At 48.4% G+C, this 21014-nt stretch overlaps 1 protein-coding gene across 46 annotated transcripts in view; it reads right to left on the reverse strand.

The window, feature by feature from the left end:
- Positions 1–3095: 3095 nt before the first annotated feature.
- Positions 3096–21014, reverse strand: part of CDK12 (cyclin dependent kinase 12) — a 78784-nt gene continuing 60865 nt past the window's right edge. For 3 of the 46 annotated variants that reach the window (XR_011999680.1, XR_011999667.1, XR_011999656.1), the window contains 5 exons: positions 20401–20547; positions 19588–19770; positions 16715–16818; positions 9157–9344; positions 3096–3233 (listed from right to left, as the gene is read on the reverse strand). The gene's annotated coding sequence lies outside the window, so the exon portion shown is untranslated. Of the gene's footprint in view, positions 3234–9150; positions 9345–10290; positions 14867–16710; positions 20548–21014 lie in introns of those variants that run through there. The other 43 variants (XR_011999684.1, XR_011999668.1, XR_011999657.1 and 40 more) reach the window with 28 other exon arrangements.

Genomic DNA, 21014 nt, shown 5'->3' on the forward strand with positions numbered 1-21014 from the left:
CAGCATGGAGCCCACTGGGGAGCTTGAACTCACAACCCTGAGATCAAGAGCCAGATGCTTAACTGATTGAGCCACCCAGACACCCCTGGCCTTCCTCATCCATCTCGACCTCAGAAATTTCTCCCATAATTCCAGCCCAAGCCTCACCCCTCAAGGACTTTTCCGCAGCCCCAGCACAATCCCAACTGTAATTAGTGCTTGATCCTGCATGGAAAAAGTACCTGCTGGGTCTTTGGTATATCTAGTCTAGGTGGAGGATCTTGGAGCAGGTTATGGTAGAAAGGGAGGTGGTGGGTGTTCCAGCTTAAGATTTTCTCTGGGAGTGGGGAATGGTGAGCTTTGTCTCCCTGTAGTCCAGGGGCCATCTGAATGGGGCTATGGAGTGGGGGAGGAGGGTCCTCCTTGGGGATCTAGTGGGCAGGTGCCAGCTGCATGCCCCAGGCCTGCCCCAAGCCTCTTGGCTGGCAGCCATACCAGTCTGTGAAGGAGCTGGCTTCTTTGAGGGAGGCAGATTCCTGGAGGAAGCTCAGGAAGCATCCTTGGCCTGGCAGTCTAACATGGGTAAGGCTGAGGTTACAAGAGTTACTGTGGATCCTCCAATGGGGACAGCACATCCAGATCCCTGAGGCTGTCATCAACCCAGCTCAGGAAGTTCTGAAGCACTCTACTAACCTAAGCAGTGTTTCCTTGTGGGTAGCCACTCAGTAAATGTTTTCTGATAATGAGGGGCCACCTAACTCCTGGACGCAGGTAAGGAGGAAAGTGGGTCACAGAGAGGCACAGATTCTGCCTCTCTCACCTCCCATTAGCTTCCTCTTCCCTCTGAAATCAAGTCTATGCCCAGCACCTCTCCCAAATGAGATGTCTGAGCCTGTCATCTGATGGCCACCAGAGAAGGAAACACACTATAGCCGGGAAGGTGCATAGCATGAGCACAGGTACCCAAACCCCTCTCCTGGCAGAGTTGCTGTGGGGCTGTCACCACCATGGCTGACTCAAGCTAGTTACCAGGAGCTGGGAAACATTGGTGCATTAGGATTCATGGGAAAAGCTGGGGCACAGCTTAAACTAACAACTTGCAGAAACCAACCTGGTTAGGACAATGGTCTGGATGTGGGAAGACTGCCCTGTATGTGTGAATCATTCTTCTCCATGCATGGGTGATAAGTGAGCTGTCTGTACATGTGCTCCAGGGGGCCTCAGCAAGCATCCTGACCTGCATGCACATATGCCGGCATGCGCAAATGTACAATGCATGAGTGTCTTTATTGAATCCCATCTTCCCTCTTCTCTGCTCTGGGTCTTCTCATTTCCTGGTAAAATTGGAAGTGAGGTACGAATGTCAATTTCACCATCCCCAACCCTGCTCCTTTGTGTTGAAGGTCCCTACCTCCATTTGCCCATGACAGCAACTGGTGGATTCCTTCTTGGTTCTGAGCTGAGGGATCCCAGCTCCTTATTGGCTTAGATGACCATCTTGCATCAATTCCTCTGCCCTGGTAACTCCCTCATCCCCTAGTGTGTCCCATGCCTCGTCTGCATCTTGTGTCCAAATCAAGGGGAGAAGTGGGAGGGGGTAGGGTGATGTTACAGGAGTGGGAGTAGGAAGGGTGGATCAGATACTGCTCGATTTTGCCTGGGTCCCTCTGGAGCACTGCTGCTCATTTAAAATTCCGATTTAAAGCCGAGCGGCTCTTTAAATTTCCACATTAGCATGCCGCCCTGATGCCAGGCCAAGATGTTGGGATGGATTTGGCAGGAACGCCTCCAACAGCAGCAAGCAGCAGCATTTGCCAGCAATAAAACAACGCATGAATAAAAGAAGGCCAGCTTGGCAGCAGCAGCAGCCCAGGTAGCTGGGTGAGCCCAGTAGGGGCCCTCATATTTGGGGGCTCAGAGGCATGAAGGCTTGTGCAGGGGCATGGTGAGGGTAGGCCTCTGTAGCTGTCTTGCCCCCCTCACCCTCAATCTGTGCCTGCAGTGGAATCTGGGGTGAGGTCCCAGGCAGGATTGGGGGTTTTCCCTTGTGCCTGTCTCACCTCCCTCCCTCCAGGCTTATCTTCTTCAAGGAGACAGATGTTGCCTTTGATGAGGACATAGGAACTTGGCCCAGAGCCTGAGTTGTCCTACTTCATTACGGGCCCAAAGAACAGGTGGGGTCAGAGAGAGCAACACTGCCTAGAGTGGCTTCCAGATCCGTGAATGCTGAGTACTTGGGTGCTAAGGTGCACTCTCAGGACAAGGAGGCTGGGTTAGAAGACATTGTGAGGACTGGGTATTGATGCTGTGCTGGGCTGGAAAGATGCTCTGGGATGGGCAGTTGGCTAGAATGGGAAATGGTCAGGGAGAGCAAGGGGCTGCCAAGCCTGGTCTAACATTAACTGCCTGCAGGTTTAGGTATTGTTTCAGGTCAGATGACAAGGGCAGCAAAGAAGTCAGATAAAGCCCCTGGGCTGAATGCTGGGCACCTCCCAGAGGTCATTTTGTCCACTCTCTGCTTCCCAGGGTCTAGAGAATATAGCTCCAAAGGATGTGAGGCTGCAGGCTCCTGGGTTCCTCTGCTCCAATCACCTGGCTGAGGCTCATCAATATCACCCCAGACATTTCAAGGAACAAGCAGATGTCTTGTTTGTCTTGCTCTCACCATGTATCCCTCCCACTTGGTCAAACGATCTCTTTCCCTGAAGTCCAGGGGAAGAGGACAGAAGCAAACAGAGGAGTGGCAACAGATGGTCTCTGTAGTCTCAGCTAAGGCAGAAAAGAGGAGTTTCCTGCAGAGCACCCTTTCGTAATAGAACTCCTCTCCTCCAGCTCACTAGTGATTGCAGGCCCCAAATGGAGAGAAGTTATTGGGACTTTGAATTCTCTCCACCCCTGGAGGAGCTGGAGAGCATATATGCAGTTCCAGGTGCTGGAAAGGCAAGGGCCCATATCCTGGAACTTAGTTTACTCCTGTCCTGATGTTTTTATTTCTTCCCCAAGGAGAATGAGATGGCCTGACTTCCCAGGCACCCTGTTTTTTCTCTGGTCCACATATCAAGGGTAGGTCAGCTCTAGGGTGAGGAAGTGGATAAGAAGCTGAGTTTAGGCCAGAGTGATGTCCTTTCATCATTTATTTATTCATTCAAGAAATATTTACCAAATAGCTGCTTTATGTGAGGCACTGTGCTGGGCACTGGAGCACACTGATGAGTATCAACAGACGTGGTCAATGTCCTCATGGAACCTTCCATCTGGTGGGGGAAACAGGATTATTATTCAAATGACTGCACAAATAAGTGACATCACTGTGCTAAATGCTCTGAAAGAAGAATATATAGTACCATGAAAGTGTATAATCGGGGGACTTGGCTGAGTCCAAGGAGTTGAGGATAAGCTTGCAGAGGAGACAGAGAAAGAGCAGCCAGAGTGGTAGGAGAACTGGCAGTGAAATCACAGAATCAAAGAAGTTGGTCAACTGTGCCGAGAGATGCTGAGAGCCCATGAGACACCTATTCACCCTAACTCTTCACCTGCTAGTTGTGAGTACAGGTATGAAAAGGCTCTGGCATTGTGCCTGGCTCACAGTTGGTGCTCTGTAATGTTAGCTCCCTCCATCCCCCTCAAGCTGAGCCTCCCTCTAGGGACCCCAGATTTCTGGAACAAAGGAGCTGCCTAGTCTCAGCGTCCTCTGTCAATTCAGGCCCCAAGTTCCAGCCATCCAGTCCCAAGTGAGGGATTCTGGGCTGCTCCCTGCCTCTCCACATTGGTGCCTTCACATGGAGCCCTACCATTCCCTATGTCCTCCTTTGCATTGTTCTTCCATGAAGAGGGGCTGGGGTCTAGGTGTCAGAGAAAGATGTCATTCTGGCTCTGCTTCTGGGCTGAGTCTGAGAAGGGAAGGGTGTTGGAATCCTCAGCAGCTCCTAAAGCTGCCCGGGGTGAATGTGAGTGTCTTAGGTAGGGAGCGGGAGTAGTGGGGAGATGGGAAGGGGGGCTGCCCACCCAAGGCGGCGTAGAGCCCAGAGCCTTTTCCATCGCAGACACCCCATCTGTCTCCCACAGAAGGCTCGGGTTGGAGGAGGTGCCGAAAAGGGGGGTATGGAGGGTGAAACTGTACAGTCTGTGATCTAGCATGACGACAGTGAAGGTGCTGCTGACTGGGAGGGTCAGGGTGGGGTGTCGGCTGGGAGAACTAGAGGTCAGAAGCTGGGACTGGAGGTAGGGAAGATGACAGGAATACTCTGTGCTACTTTCTCTATAAAGCCCTGTGTTTGATTTTGATTTATAGCTTCTCACCCGACTGGCCACAGGGCAAAGACTCACACCCCTCTGGCCAACAAACTACTGGTGTTCCTAAGCCAAGGCCAGCGCTGGATTCATGATGCCTCCCCCTCCCAGCAGTCAGACCTTTTCCAGACCTTACAATAATATTTATTTAAATCTGGCAGTTTCCAGAGTGTTTCCTTTCACATATCACTATATCTTTTTTTAAAAATTGTATTTACTTATTTATTTGAGAGAGACTGAGAGTGAGAGAGCACAAGCAGGGGGAGCGACAGAGGGAGAGGGAGAAGCAGGCTCTCCCTGAGCAGGGAACCCAATGTGGGGCTCAATCCCAGGACCCCAGACAGAGGGGAGACCCTAAGCCAAAGGTAGATGTTCAACTGACTGAGCCACCCAGGCACCCCTCCATATTGTTTTAATTGGTCCTACTGAAGTCTAGGGAGGTAAACATTATTCTTGATCTATAGGGGAAGCAACAAGGAATTTATTTTGTTTTTATTCTTTTTTAGAAAGAGTACATATGTGCAAGCTGGATAGGGGGAGTGGGGGGAACAGCAGAGGGAGACAGAGAATCTTAAGCAGGCTCCATGCCTGGCTTGAAGGTGGGGCGATCTCAGGACCCTGAGATCATGACCTGAGCTGAAATCAAGAAGTGGATGCTTAACTGAGGCCACCCAGGCAACCCAACAAGGGGTTTACGAGATTAAATGAATAACTTGGATCACAGGAGAGTAAGAAGAAGGGGCCTTAACCCATGTTTTTTTTTTTTTTTTTTTTTTTTTTTTTTTAAGAGAGACACACAGAGAGAGAGGCAGAGACACAGGCAGAGGGAGAAGCAGGCTCCACGCAGGGAGCCTAATGTGGGACTCAATCCCAGAACTCCAGGATCACACCCTGAGCCCAAGGCAGACACTCAACCTCTGAGCCACCCAGGCATCCCTAACCCATGTGTTCTGATATGCAGCCACTAGGCTATCCTTAGGCCTTCCTTCCCCCTCATTTTTGGTGATACTATACAGCCCCCACTGCTGGGTCAGGTTGGGGTTTCCTAGTAGATAACTCAGAATTCTTTCCCTGTGATTGACAAACTTTGGGAGATAACCCAGGTCTGGTGGACACACACCTATGCAGCCCCCACTCCTGGAAACCCACATCCATACACTAGGAAACTGGACATCCCCAGAAGGATGGGCCTCTCACATACAGAAATGAATGGTCAGGAAAAGCAGGCAAGGCAGGGAGTGGGTGGTGAAAACTGCCAGCCCGGTTAGTGGTTCTCTTAAGAGTCCACTCCAGGTCCTAAGTAGACCCTTGGGGATCACTGTGGACATCCCTTTCCCACAATCCAAGTTCTAAGTACTTTTCCCCCCTCTGCCTATATTTAAGAGAATGTGATTCCACAGCTTCCCTACCTACTCCAGTCTTTTCTCCCACTCTTCCCTGTTTAGAAGTTCTTCCTCAGATGTAACTTTATTTCTTCAGGCTGCAGCTTAATCCTTCTAAAAGCCCTCTAAAACAGGTGCCAAGGGAACCTAAGACAGGACTTGGGTTATTAAATATAAATAGACAGGGGAGGGGAACTGAATATAGACAGATATTTTATCTCTCAGTCCCTGCAAGTTATTGGGAAGAAGGCACTAGTGGTTGCTAAGCAACAGGTCTCCATAGAGGACAAGGCACAGAGGAAAAAGCCTCTTTTGAATAGTGAGGTGAGAGGGTAGGGAAGGTGGGGGTCAAAAGGCTCTGGACTGGCAGGCAGGGCCTCAGGAATGATTGGTTTGTCTTCCAAGAACAGCACCATTCCCCCAGGCCTTAGGAAACTCCGCCTTTACAGCCTTCCCAATTGGTGGAAGGAGGAAGGCCTCAGGCACTCCTCCCTTCCTACCAGGAGGAGGGAACCTGGTTTCCACAGAAACCCAGAAACAATCCTGGCCTTATTTTGCTTATGGCTTTTTTGTAACCCCCTCATGGAGCACCAACTATCATGGTCTCCTTTCTCTGACCCCCAACTTCCGATTTGAGGGGGAGGGCCCATAGAAAGATTAAGGGTGGGAGGGAATGCCATTGAGCTGGCCTCACTGGGGCCTGAAGTGACCTAATAAGACTCTAAAGAGGGAGTGACTTTTAGGGGAAAGGGCTTTCAAATGTCCTCTGACCTCTGCATCTCCTAAGGGGCTGCAAAAAGCATGGACAAATAGTGGCAGCAGATGCAAATTCTGTGTCCAGGCTTGCTTTCTAAAGAGCGACTACAGGCTGGGTTTGAAGGTTAGGGGAGAATGAGGGGTCAGGGTCTTTTGTGCCCCTTGGCCACCCAGACCCCTATCTTCTTTGACCTGAAGTCCACTGTCGTCAAGACCAGAGAATGGAGATATAGAACATTAACGTATGTCAAGTATAAGTGAGTGGCACCGAGGGGCATAATCTGTTTTTCTAATATGACCACAAGCAGAGTGTTAGGAGAATTAGGCCGACAGCTGCTGGTGCCCCCCCCCCTTCTACCCCCCCTCCTCGCTCTCCTTCTCCCTTCCTCCTCGGCGTTTGCACACACCAATGGCAGCCAAGCCCTGCTCGAGATTTCTCTTAATCTTCCTCCGCCATCCTGCGCTCTTTCCGCAGGCGGTGCTGCGAAGCCGGCAGAGCCCCGCGTCACACCTTACTGCTCTCTGAGATTGCTCCACAGAGAGCTCAAGGAGATGGCAATTCGGCGCTGATGCCGGCTGGCAGCAGTTGGGAGAGGGGAAGGAGGAGAGAGAGGGAGGAGGGGAGGGGGGAAAAAGTTGGCACAGATACCAAGTTTTTCCCTAGAGAGACATGGTGGGGGGGTGGTGAGAGAAGAGAGAAAATGACACAGAGAAAAAGAAACAAGGAAAAAGGCAGAGAGAGAGAGAGACAGAGAGAGAGAGAGAGATGATTAAAGTTCTCAGACATTCACATGTGGCATCTCTAGCCCACCTCAACTCATGACCCTCTAAAGATCACACCACCCAGCCGGAGTTCCCAGCCACCCACCAAACACATGCGTGCGTGCACACGCACACACAGACATACACACTGTTCCAGCCAACCTGGAAGTCAAAGCGGCCCAGACATGTTGTGTGTATTCGTGCAAGAGTGTGTGTGCGTGTGTGTGTGTATACGCCTGTATGTTGTCTCTGTTTTGGATCGCAGTAGAATGCAGTATGTAAATGAGATGGTTATTACCGCAATGTTCATCAAGCTGAGCCGAGAAGACATTAATAGCCTGATGAATATGCATGTGAATTTGTTAATTAAGTTAATTATTCTGCTGAAAATGCATTCGTCTTCCAAGGACATTTTCCCAATGATTTTTACATGCTCTAGCCATTAGTCATGCTATATTTTATCAGGGAAATGAGTTTGCTTAAGTTGTAAAAAAAAAAAAAAATGGAGCGAGAAGAGAAATAGAGAAAGAAAGGAAGAGGAAAAAAATGAAAGAGGAAAGAGGAAAATGTATTGGAGTTGAGAGTGGAAAGGCATCGGAGGCTGGCCTGAAGTTTGAGGCCCAGCTGGGCTTTTGAAGCCTGCCCTCGATTTTTATGGGTATCTCACTCTACAATTTTTTGCCCTTTTTTGATGACAAACTTTTTTTTTCCAGTGCCAAATTTCCAACACATTAATTAATTGTTGTAGCCAATTAACTGTAGTTGTGCAAATGAGTTTAGCACTAATTACCATGCAGTGCCTGTAATCACATAAAAAACTTGCTGAGAAAGAGAGAGAGAGGAGAAGAGAAGGAATGGGAAGGCAGTGGTGGTAGGAGAGAAGGGGGCCTGGAGTAGAGGGGCAGCCAAGGGAAGGAAATAAGCAGGAGTCCTGAGATTTCCTGGTTAGGAGCCATCTTGGCTTTGAGAAAAAGGAGCTGTCTCACAGCCACATTCAGGACCTCTGACAATCAGGAAATCTCACTGGGAGTAAGATTCAGTAAAGAGTGCTATCCCTTTGTCTAAGAACTTCCAGCCAAAAGACACAAGTTCAGAATGGAGATCTCTTGTTGTTTCAATGATAGAATGAGGTCCCTACAGATTCTGAAGGCCTCGGTGTTTATCCTCATGCCTGGAATTACTGGGCAAGGGTGGTGCATGTGACTGGGAAATGTGCCATTTCTGATGGGCCAGGGGATGGAGAAGAGTGATATGTGTTTACGGCCTGGTTCAAGAGCCATAAGTACATAGGGAAAATTGCTGAGTTCACAGCCACTGGGATAGGCCAATAGAGCAATGATAACATTAGCTATAAAAGAGCTAGTTCCAGGGAACCCTGGGTGGCGCAGCGGTTTAGTGCCTGTCTTTGGCCCAGGGCTCAATCCTGGAGACCCGGGATCGAATCCCACGTCGGGCTCCCGGTGCATGGAGCCTGCTTCTCCCTCTGCCTGTGTCTCTGCCCCCCTCTCTCTCTCTCTCTCTGTATGTGACTATCATAAATAAATAAAAATTTATTAAAAAAAAAAAAAAAGAGCTAGTTCCAGCAGGAGGTGAGAAGAGGCAGCCTTTGGCCAGACATAGCTCCCAGGAGAGGAGCCAAACCTTCTCTCCCACAAGTTGGCATCTCTACCACCCATCATGTCTGGGCCAACTCTAGGTTTCCACCTGTCAGCTTCGACCAGTGCCCATAGGCTGAAGGACAGACCAAATGATATCTCCAGCTCCTTCTGATTTTGTTGTCCATGACTTCAGTTGTAGGTAAAGAACAGTTGTAAAGCGAGGACTAAATGCCAGACTGGCAGTTTTCTTCCACACTGCTTGCCCCCTTTACCACATCCCAGACACTGAACCTGCCCAAGGTGTGTGTCTATGTATGTACATGCGCATATGCACAAATAACCTGTAGGTCCCACCCCTAACACCAAACAAATGCTATAATTACCCTTACCCCTCCAGAATAGAGTTCACTTATCATGGCCTGTTTCCTGAGACCTTATCAGAGACACATTCAGCTTCCATGGAGGACCTTAGCCACGCATCCTCTCATAGACACCCAAAGGCTTCCTTTCTGATTGCAGGTTCCAGGTCTGTGGGCAGATTGCTGGTCGGCTCTATCCACTTCATCCTTGTTCTTCCCTGGCAAAGGGGAAACAATTTCAAAGGCACATGCCATATTGCTTCTTGCTCTATGACACTGCTGCTCTTCTAGCCTATGAACCAAAGTTAGCTGTGAAGACCTGAACTGACCCATGCTGCTCCAATGTTCTCTTGCTTCCAACATAGCTCTTTTGGTTCTGCCCACACCCTATTCCCAGCAACATTAGTCAAGGTCTGAGAAAGCCTGGTGCAGTAGAAAGAGCCCTATTATCTTGGGTTCCAGGCTCTTCTTTGCCATTTAACATGTGATCATTGGAAAATCATTTACTGGGAGCCTCAATTTTCCTCATCTATGAAATGAAAATAATAATAGTGCCATGCCTGAGGGGTTAAAGGAGCTTAATAATTGTGAGTATAAAAGAGTCAGCACACCAAGTAAAATGAGCTACTTCATTAATTGTAGTGAGTACAAAGTGAGAGTACAAAGTGTCCTTTAACAGGTGAATGGTTAAACAAACTGTGGTCCATGGTTTACCATGGAATAAACAAAAGGAACAAACTAGGATACATACAAAATCCTTGGATGGATCTCTAGGGAATTATGCTGAGCAAAAGAAGCCAATCCTAAAAACTTACATAATATATGGCTCCATTTTTGAAATGACAACATTTCAGAAGTGGAGGACATAGGTGGTTCTTAAAGGGTAAGGAGGGTGTGAGGTAGGTGTGATTATAAAAGGACACATGAGGAATCTTTATGGTGTTGGAACTGCTCAGTGCCTTGACTCTAGTGGTAGATATACAAATTTACAAAGGCAATAAAATTGCATAGAACACACACACATGAACAAATAAAATGGGGAAATGGGAATAAGACTATATTGGTGGACTATATCAATGTCAACATTCTGGTTGTGGTATTATAGTTCTGCAAAATATTAGCATTGGGTAAAAGTAGAAAAATGTACAAGGGATCTCTGTATCATTTCTTTTTTTTTAAATTTTATTTATTTATTCATGAGAGACACACAGAGAGAGACAGAGGCAGAGATACAGGCAGAGGGAGAAGCAGGCTCCACGCAGGAAGCCCAACGTGGGACTCCGGGATCACGCCATGAGCCAAAGGCGGCACTCTACCCTGAGCCACCCAGGCTGCCCTAGACTGTTCTATTTAGCCAAAGGGAGACGCTCAACCGCTGAGCCACCCAGGCATCCCTCTGTATCATTTCTTAAAACTGCATGTGAATCTACAATTATCTCAATTAAAAAAAGCTATGCTTGATTAGTAATGTCTCTGTTGGGTCTAGGAGAGAAAGGAGCTGCCCTTGTGTTTCCATTGAAGAATTCTAAAGAGGATGACTTAAAAAACATTATTCTCATTAGGGTATATCAGTAAAATGACCATAACCCAGGGAAGAACGGACATTGTATCTGTTGACCTAATAAATCTACTTTTTAGAATTTACTAGAAAAATTGAGTAAAGTTTATAATGTGTTAGAATGTTCATTGTGGTATTATTTACAACAGTAAAATATTTAAATGATTAAAAATAGGGGACGAGCTTTGTAAGTCATAACATATTTAGGTGATGAAATACTTTATAGACTTCAAACATCCTTAAAAAAAAACCATCTGGCACATAGTAGGCACTCAAAAAATGGTAGTTCTTTTCACTTTACTGGAATATGCTGGGTATTAAAAGTGCTAATGTAAAATGCCTGGCAAATGTTAGACATTGATATCCTAATGGCTATCTCTCACAGCTCCATCTTAGATGATGAAGCTATACTTCCAGGCAGAACACTGTCTAATGTGCTACTGGCTTGAGGCATGGGACTGGCAGAGTCGAGTCAAGAGATTGGTACTTCCTTTCCAGGAGACTGCCACCCCTTGTTCTTATCATGAAGACAATCATAGACATTCTTCCCAGCATACATACATTCACATATTTGGCCTATAACTTCAGAGGATTCATGGAGTCTATGAAGCAATGTCAGCCCTGGTGACTCCATAAAAGTAACAGACCATTATATCAAGCACTGAGCACCTACTGAGTATCAGGCAGTGTTCTAGGTGCTTTACACACATTACTTCACTAAATGCTCTCCACAACCTTAAGAGGTTGTTTATCTGAATTTTACAGATAAGGAAACTAGGGGTCAGAAAGGTTAAGTGACTTACTAAGGTTGCATAGTTGGCTAATGGTAGTGCTGATGCTGGAACCCAAGGCTTCCTGCCTCCCAAACTTGTGATCTAACCATCACATACTACATTTAGAAGGGCCATGAAGGGGTGCACTCTCAGAGCTAGCGTAGAAATTGCACTGAGGCCCACACCTGGAGAAGCCACAGAAAAGTAATGCTATTTTTTCAATTCTGCCTGGGTAGGCACAGACAAACCCATCCCAGGCAGAAAGAAAGTTTCTGAAATTGGCCCATTCTGAAGTTTTATATCCCATGAATAAGTTTTTCCATATGTCTATCTTCTATCTTTTTTGCTAAAATCTGACCTCTTCAATTTCTCTTGTTTTCAGTCGGGACAGTGAATATATGACAGGGTACTCTTCCAAGGCCCTAGGCTGGGAGGGGTTGGAGGAGCTTCTCTTTTCCCACTTCTGTTGAGGCCATGACTAAGATGTTTCAGTCTCCTTGGTCTCTTGGATTTGTCCAAGGTATCAAACCAAAAGATAAGCAGGAGGAAATTGGGCCAGGAAGAAGAGCAGAAAGGAGTAGCCTAGCCAGACCAAGGAGACCAGCTTAGAGAAAGCGGGAGTCTCTGGGGACCCTAGTGCTGGGCTTGGGGTAAAGTTAGGGTGGGCAGTTTTTCCCATTTGACTCAGCAGCCAGTTTCATGTTTAACATTCACCTAGTTGGGGAGATCTGGCCAGCATCCCTAATGCCAGAGTCTCTTGTTAGTCTTGACATGATATCTCTGCAGAAAGGAAGGGGCTGGGAGCTCTGTCACTCCACACTTATTCCTGTTTCAATACTACCTCACTGTGCTTCCTCAGGACCAGGCAGCCCAACTGGGGGGCTTAGAGACGCCCAGGGAAGAGAATCATCTTGTGAGGAGGATGCTGGGATTTCAAGGCTGGATCCAAAGCTGTTTTCTCTCAACATGAGAGTCAGGAGGGCAACCAGAGCCTGAGTCTGGACACACTGACTGGGGAAGGGAGGGTCCTCCCTCCTACCTCCCTCTGCATGCCATTCTACCTTGCTGGGGCCCAAGCATGCCCACTGCTCTCTTTGGCTTCCCTCACCCCACCTACCCTATGGACAGGAGAGGGTTAAAGGCATAGTATGGGCAAGCTATAAATTTCCCATCAGTGTGGGGAGAGTAGGACTGTTGGCAGGGAGGGGGTTGGGCTGGGGGGGAGGGGGAGCTGGGAAAAAGCCAGGAGGTTGTCTCTAGGTAACAATAAACACTGCAAGCAAGGAGCAGCTGTTACACTTACTCTCTCTGCATCACAATGCTGAAATAACACTAATAAACCAGTGTGCCCAATGCACAGGCATACACACATTTAGGGCCAGGCCCCACTGTACCCTTAGAACTGCCCTCTACCTCAGGTCAGGGCCCTTGCTGTCAGTGGACATACTAGTCTTGGCCTGGCTATCCTTGTGGGGAGGATGAACACTAAAGAGTCAGTCTCAGAATCAGAGTGGCATTCTCAGAGTCGGGGGGTGGTGGTGGCAGAGGCTGGGGATTTTGGGTTCAGTCTCTGATGGCATTTACTGGTACAAAGAGTTCAAATGGGGGACCTTTTGGTTGGGAGTTGGGAGTAGAGGAAGAGAGTGGGAGAGAGAAAAGTATAAGGAACAGAAAACTACTTACCATACCTTCTCAAGCTGGAGGGGATGAGGTGGCCAGGAATGGGGCTAGCTGGAGTGAAGTAGAAGAAAAGGGAGCCCAAGATGAAAGTTTGAGAAAGAGGAGGAGCATGTGTTATTGAGGAGTGATTCTAATCTCTCTCCTGGGTCTAAACTCCCCACACCTGCCTACACCCACCTGGTGCACCCAGGCTCCCCCTCACAGCACCATTTTTATACCAGAGCCAGGTGATGTGTTGGTTCAGTTCAGGACTGAGCTTTATTATGGGTATTCCAGCAGGGGGCCCTAAGCTCCCAATGCTGCCAGGGAGAGCTGCAGGAGTAGAAATGGTCTTATCCTCCTACAGGAAAAGTGAAGAGTGAAAAGTGGCTGGTCTATCACTTTCTCCAGACCCCAGCTGGATCTCCAGAAGCAGCCCAGCAGAGTGCACTCCCTGCCCAGTCCGCTCCCCCAACCTGGACAGCAGAGCTGCCAGCAACAAAATAGGCAAATGAAGGGCTCTGTCAGAGAACTCTCTTCCTCTTAGCCCATCCTTCACTGAGGTTAGAGGGAGAGTACTATTATCTGGATACACTAGTATCAAAGATCCCTGTTTCCTTTTGCTGAAACAAGGAGGACTGTGGGTGTCAGACACTGGGACTGCGGTCAGAGGCATGAATGGTTCTCTTGGTCCACCTTCTGGCCCTTTTCTGCTGATGTGATCTCAAACACAATATCCTATCATCCCAGATTCAGAAAGGATGGAGAAGATGCACACTGCCCATCTGGCTTGTACGGGAAGAGAGAATCAGTACCTTTGAAGATCTATGGTGTCTGTTTGCAGGGTAGAGAGTACTGAGACCAAGTGAAAATCCTTCCAGGGAGGAGTAGCTGTGTCTACCTGCACATGTGAATGCTCAGTTCCCTCTGGCAGCCAATGGATACAATAGGATACTACTGGCCTCTGCTATCCTTTCCTCAGTGGGAAGCCTCTCCCTGGGAATGTTCAACTTCTCCTAATCTCTTCTCTCCCATTTCCCTCTATTCTTTCATAGCTGGAGCCTCTCTTTGCCCCACAATCCAGATGAGAGACTCATCCACACAGTTCAGAGTGGGGGAAAATCGGGGCAAAAGAGAGCTCTAACAATCCAGGACCCCCTTCCTCTCTGTTGTTTTCATGAGTTGCCCCCATTGCTATGAGTCACCAGAACCTTGAGCTCAGCTGAGCTGCCAGCAGCCTTCTCCCTCTTTGACCTCTAGTGAGGCAAATATGCACCCAAAGCACCCAAATCCACCATCTTCCTACTCACAGGGCCATAGCTTCCTCTTTCGTCCCTAGGAATCTGCAACACAGACACACTGAGATGAGTGAGCAAAGAGAGTGTGAGAGACCCCAGCATGTGCTCTGTGCCAGAGCAGAGAGCCGGCTGCCTGAACGGGAGAGCAGGATTGCCAGCCAGGAGAGCTGGCACACTTGGGCACACAGCCTTGTCAGCATGTGAGAGGGGGCTCTGGAGAGGATAGGATAAAGAGGCTGTTTCAAGAGCAGGCATCTCCTGGCTCCCTCTCTGGTCACTGTTTCTTCTCCTTGGCCTCATTTCCTAGGTGGTGTTAGATATCATAGCACTGCCACCTCTGAGATGCCTTTCTTCCCTTCCTCCGTGGTGGCTTTGGAAGCTAGAGAAGGGATATGTGTAACAACCTTCAAGGTGTCAGGTGGGAGGTTCAGACATCCAAATCTCTTCCCAACCTATGGGACACACAGAGGGAGAAGGAGGAAAGGAAGAATCCCATCAGAGTGAAAGCTAAACCCTAGGCCAATGCTGAGCTCCTTTTTCTCCAAAGGGCAGGGCATCCTGGGTGCTGCTACCTCTGCCTCCCACTTACTTCAAGTCTGTTCCTCTTTCCCAGCAAAGGCTCAGCATTCCTTCTGTCCTCCAGGCTCCAGGCTCTGACTCCAGGGCTGCAGAGCTTGCCTAAATCTTGAGAGTGTGAGGCAGGGCTGGTGGGGACTGCTTGGAGGGAAGCCCCATTCCTTAGAGAAACATCCAGAATCTAGACTGAATGCTTTAAGGGCCTTTTGGACACTCCAGTATGCCACCAATGTTGGAGCAGGAGCGGACAAGGGGTGAGAAAGGGCCTACTAAAAGCCTGACACTTTCTCCCCTCCTTCTTTGCTGTTCATCTCCACTGCTCTGTGTTTCAAAGGAGAAACAGCAGCTCTGTAAACAGGAGCCTCTGATAAATCCTGTGAATAATACTATGAATGGCTTACTATAGGTTAGGCAGCCAGCCCCACAGATGGGACTACAGACCTCAGCTCCCAAATATCCCCTCTGTCTTCTCCCACTTTTTAGGCTCCTCCCTGACTTTCCCGGACAAGAGGACAAGAGAAGCAAGAGAATCTTCCTTTTCAATTCCCTGGCATAGTTCTCCTACCAGTTTCCACTACTATCGGCTCTTTGAAGTGAGGGAAGAGCTAGATGGGTTCTTTTCAGACTGTCTGAGGGTGGGGGGGATGCGAGGGGTCCTTCTCACCTATTATTTGTAGAGAAAGCAAGGAAATGACCCTGAAGGTCTAAAGATAAAGCAGGGTGAATCTAGGCCACTTAAAGAGGCATATCCTGCTCTTCCTCAGGGACTTTGGGGATATAAAATGGGATACTAAGAGAGAAGACAATTTTGGGAGTCGGGGGAAGGTGTTGGGGGCTTGGAGAATGTGATGAAGTTTCTATCCACACTGCTTTCCAAGCTCTGTGTCCATCTTTGCCCTGACTTCACTTAGTCTCATGAAGCACAGAACAAAGAATCTTGAATTTTTTAAGGGAGGAAGAAGATGCCAGGAAATGCCATCTTTGGCAACCTGGTGGGAAAGCCCCTTTCTCCTTCATTCTTTCCCTCCTTAACTCTAGTGTCTGAATAGCAAAGGAAGGAGGGAGTGGGGATGTGGATGGCTGGAAACATGCCCTCCTCTCCACTGTGCACCAACATCACATGAAGCCAGATAGGGCTTGAGTAAGTGTTCTAGGGTCATCACACCGCATGAATACACGGGCATTTCTGACTTGGCCTTCAGAGCCTTGAGTTTTAACCCTGTCTCTGTTTTAGGCCTAGACATGGGATAACAGGTATAAGACCACTCCTCCCTACATTTTTGGGCATAATTTTCTCTAGCAATTTATACTATGACAGGGAAACTTGTGATAAGATCTTTAAAAAAGCTCAATATTTAGTCACCTTTGGGAGATTTATTTCTTGGTTCAGGAACTGGTGTAGTTGGTACATTGAATTATCTGTGGACTTTACAGAGTATAGCAAAGTCTCCATGAGAGTTGGGGATCTCTGGGGATCTGTTGGCTTGGAAGCAGGGAAATGTATGCAATGACCTCTGGAACTAGCTATATGAGGGAAACAGTCCTCAAATAATGCACCTGCCTGACTCCCCTCAGTTGCTTCTAAGACTTGGAGGCCAGAGTAATGAGAGTCCAATAATAATCCTGCCAATCCTCTTCCCTTGACTTTCCTCCCCACACCCTATATACCTACCAATCAACCAACCAACCAACCAACCAACCAACCAACCAACCTACCTACCTACCATCCTTTCCTTGGGTTCCCAGGAAGTCTCCAAAGCCAGGAACACAAAGCAATTCCAGGACAGGACTCAACTGATTTTTCCTCTCTGGGTTTCCATGTCCACATCTGTAAAGTGAAGATTCAGTAAGATGAACTCCAAGTTTTCTCCTTTCCAGCAGTAAGGGTCTATGATTCACATCCCAAAATCATCAGTCCTCACATGTATGCTGCTTTGCATGTAACCTCCAGGGCACTTCTCTTAAGTCTAAACATTCAGAAATATCTTTAAACTCTGCCTTCCTCTTTCCTCATACACCATCTCAGGTTCTATGGTCCCTAGCTCTTGCTCCCTCTCTTCAAGGACCTCAAAACTCTGTCCCACTTTCATTTCAGTTTTATATCTCACTGGACAAGCCCAGCTGTACAAAATCCTAGGAGCAAGAAAACTGCCTTACCTAATATCCTGGCTGCAATTTTGGGCCTCAAACCCAAGTCAATTGGTACAGTTCTTCCTTTTTTAGAGGTCCTGGCAGTTGGGGGGAAATCCTGGCAACAATCCCCAGCACCTCCCCTCCTCCTCCACCTCACTATTCCCCATGCCAGAGAGCAAAGTGGCCAGTGATTGATGGGCCTGGGTTCCCAGTAACCGCACCCAGTGGCCCAATCCTCCTCCCTAACCCAATCCCTCCCCTGTCCCTATTCAGAGATCAGATTGTCTCATGTTGGTCCCTAAGGTCCCATTAATTAAAAATACATCCAATTAAATGGCAGGTGAAAACGTGCTATTGGAGCTCTCCACCCCCTGCCCCAGCTTGGTCTCCCCCCCCTCCTTTTAAGGCTCAGCTGTGCTTTGAGCTGAGAAAAAAAGAGAGAGAGAGAGAGAGAGAGAGAGGAAGAAAGAGGGAGAGAGAAGAGGAAGAGATAGGGGTGGGAGGATGAAGGGGGGTGTTATTTGAACCTCTGCCAGAGTAGCATGTGCCAGCCTGGGAGGGTGGCACTGTGCCCTGGTGTCTAATTTCTGGAGGTGTGAGTAGGTTCAGTCAGCTGGGTACGAACCTCCATTTCCCTTAAAGGGGCAGAGGGAAGTCAAAGGGTGTGGCTAGCTGTGCTGCCCTCCTTCTGGGCTTGGTGGGTGAAAGGTAAAAGTATAAATGGTAGAGGGTGTGATGTTCAGAGGTTGCAAGAATCTAAGGCCTCCATTCTTGGCATATCTCTGCTCCTTCCCAGACTGCAAAGAAGGTAATGAGAAGCCGGCTAGGACCCAGGTGGCAGGGCATGGCGATGCTCCCAAGCTAGGCTGTGCCTACCCCTACCCATTGGAAAGCTGAGAAAAATAACAGAGGGAGGGAAGAACAGAGCCATAATTTGGGTGGGAGCAGATGGGTCAGATGGGATAAAATATACCAGGGTGGATGTTTGTATGGGCACCACAACACCCAGCACCTTATAGGTAAGAGGGTCCAGAGGGACTTGTCCTATTTGCCCTTTCTCTAGGCAAAAAGAAGCAGCAGTAGTGTGAAGTCCCCTCAACCAGGTCGCCTGGCAGGCTGTGAGCAGGGTGTTTCCCCTGACAAGCACTGATCATTCATTCTTCTCCACACTTATGGTGTCCCCAACATTTTGTCAGGTAAGGCATCTGCTCCACCCTTTGCCCCTCAGAAAGCCCTCTGGCCCCAAGCAATGCAAAGCTAATGGCCACTGAGAGCTGTTGGGAGAGAAGCTAGGAAAGAAGGGGTGTCTGAAGGTGGTACTCAGAATCTAGGCACCAGTGGGGGTGTCTGTAGACCCAGGGCCCCCGCCTGGCCTCCTTGGCAGCCTCAGTACCTCCTCACTTCACTTTAACGCTAATTGGAGATTTTAATCTGCGCTGCTGCTCTGCTCAGGGTGCTGGGGGGAGCGCCAGCTGTGCAGTAATTCCAGCAGCACCGACTGTTTAATCAAGCTGTCCTCCTGGGGAGGGGCCCTCGGGCATGGGGGTAGGAGGGAGGAGGAGAACCTCTGTCATCTTCCTTAGTCTGTTCAGCCTGGAAGGGCTTCATGGAAACTGAGGATCGATTGTGGGATATCTCACCCTCATAAGGGCCCCATGGCCACTTGGATCCTTGGCAGAACTAGTACACCATATGGGGTCAGTTTGAAGCTCAAGGGCCAAAGCATCCCCCCTCTCTATCCAGCTTCGTGACACCTTTTTTTGGGTGTCCCCCTGCCATGCAAGCTGCAAACATCCATTGAACCATCTTGAGTTTGGCAGGTCTATGCTGGTGGAGGTGATAGGGGCACAGAAAGCTGAGCTTCTTTACTTTCCTCTTCCCAACACTCTATCGCTAACAAAGATACTTCTCTTAGGACTGTGAGATTTTTTTCTCTGAAACCCACAGGAACCCCTACTCTCTAGACTAGAAAGTGATTGTTTAAGAGGCAGGGAGACAATGGGGGTAGGAGGGAAGGGCAGCTGAAACCTGCTACACCCTGAGGGAGAAAAGCACCTATGCAAGATGTGTGGTGTCTAGCGCTGGGGGCTTCCTGAATTCAGATGGAAACTTATGGAGGTGTCAGGCCACTAGGGTGGAGTGTTCAGGGTATCAGGCCATTTTTAAGGAAGAGCAAGTGGTACTAATTATTCTTTTGGCTTCTTGGGGCCTGGCTCCCAGATTCTCTCAGATTGTTTCTGATCCCTGTCTGGAGGAAAGGGTGCCTGCCTCTGCCACCCAAACTCTGCCTAAGGGGCAGGAGTTTTAATTGGTCAGCAGCACCCTCGTGTGGCAGAAACCAAGACTGCAGCTGCCCAAGTGGCCCAGCAGCTTTGAGAGATCAGACATCCAGGTTGATATCCAGATGGACAGAATTATAAATGTTGATGATCTTTGAGTCATCAAGGTACCCATGCATACTTACTGTTTGACCACTTCCAGGGATATTTCCTGCTTCTTTATCCTTTCATCCACTGCATCCTAATTCCAACTCAAGATATGTGTCAATCAGGAAGGGAGCACCTGACCCAGAGTTGGCACTTACTATGGCTGATGCTTGTGCTGTCTGGTTTACAGGGGTGAGAGAGGAGCTGCTGAGAGAGAAGGCCTAAGAGCAAAAGGTAAGTTGATATCACACAATGGCAGGAGAGGCTCTGGCACCTCTGCCAACTTTACAGGTGCCAGTCAAGAGCTGCCACCTGAACTATGCCACCTGAACTACAGACACTGTCACCTGGTGGTGGGTTTCTGCTATACAGCAATCCATTCTTACTCCCTGGGGAGGTCTAGGAATGAATAAGGACAGATTCTCAGAGCCTTGAGATCCTTGTCCTTGGGAGTAGACACCAGATAAACACACCTTTCCCTCAAAAGACCCAGGTATTTTCCAAGGATGCGAGGCCACTGGGCAAAATGCACATCTATGGCTTTAGACTTCCAGCCCCAAGAGAAGTGCTTGTTGCCTATTGTTGGACCCCTATACTCCAGGGTGAAGTGTCTGTTTACTGATCCCTATTTCCTCATCTACCAAAAGAGGAAAATGGTTCTGAACTATAGAAAAGGGGCGGATATTTAATATCAGCAAGGTCCTGCTAAAGATTAAAACTGGAAGTTGCAGGCAGAGAGCTGAGTCATTAAGGCTTCCCCTTGTTGGAGATATTTAACAACAGAGAGAAATACTTCCAGAGAGAAATATGACCCTGTTTGGGGTTGGTGGGTAGAGAGAAGAGCCACCTACCTGGCAGCAAGAAGGGTGGGGGTGGGCACTGGAAGCCCATGACCTGCCTGGTTCTGAGCAATGAGGATAGAGGGAAGCAGGCTTGTGGGCTTCTACTTCTGGTATCTTGCCCAATGTCTGGACAGGTGAGAAAGGGTTCCATCAACTCTGGAAAGGAGGTAGAAAAGCTGATGAGAAGTAGTAAGAAGGGAAAGCATGCTCAATCCCACTCGAAAGAAAAAGAGAGAAAACAGCTTCTTAGAGAAGACAGGGCTGTGTGTGTGTGTGTGTGTGTGTGTGGTGGTGATGGTGGTGGTAGTGGTGGTAGTGGTGGTGGTGGTGGTGGTCGTGGTGGTGGTGGTGTGTGAGTAGGACAAGTGCTGTAGAGAGGCTGAGAGTATCCCACCAAAGAGGAATATCCATTAGTGAAATGGGCCAAGAGGAAAGAAGAGGGATGAAATGACTTGTCAATGTTAATAAAGAGAGTCATCTACTCTAACTGGGGAAAAATTCTTCATGAGAAGGTAGGATACCATAATAGGGTCAAATGAAAAGCCAGGAAAACTCTTCTGGAGATCTTTGGGAATAAGAAACTACCCTGAGTGGGGGTGGGGGTGAGAAATCCCTTACAAAAG

This window comes from Vulpes vulpes, chromosome 2 (genome assembly GCF_048418805.1).
Source record: "Vulpes vulpes isolate BD-2025 chromosome 2, VulVul3, whole genome shotgun sequence".
Classification (NCBI taxonomy): domain Eukaryota; kingdom Metazoa; phylum Chordata; class Mammalia; order Carnivora; family Canidae; genus Vulpes; species Vulpes vulpes.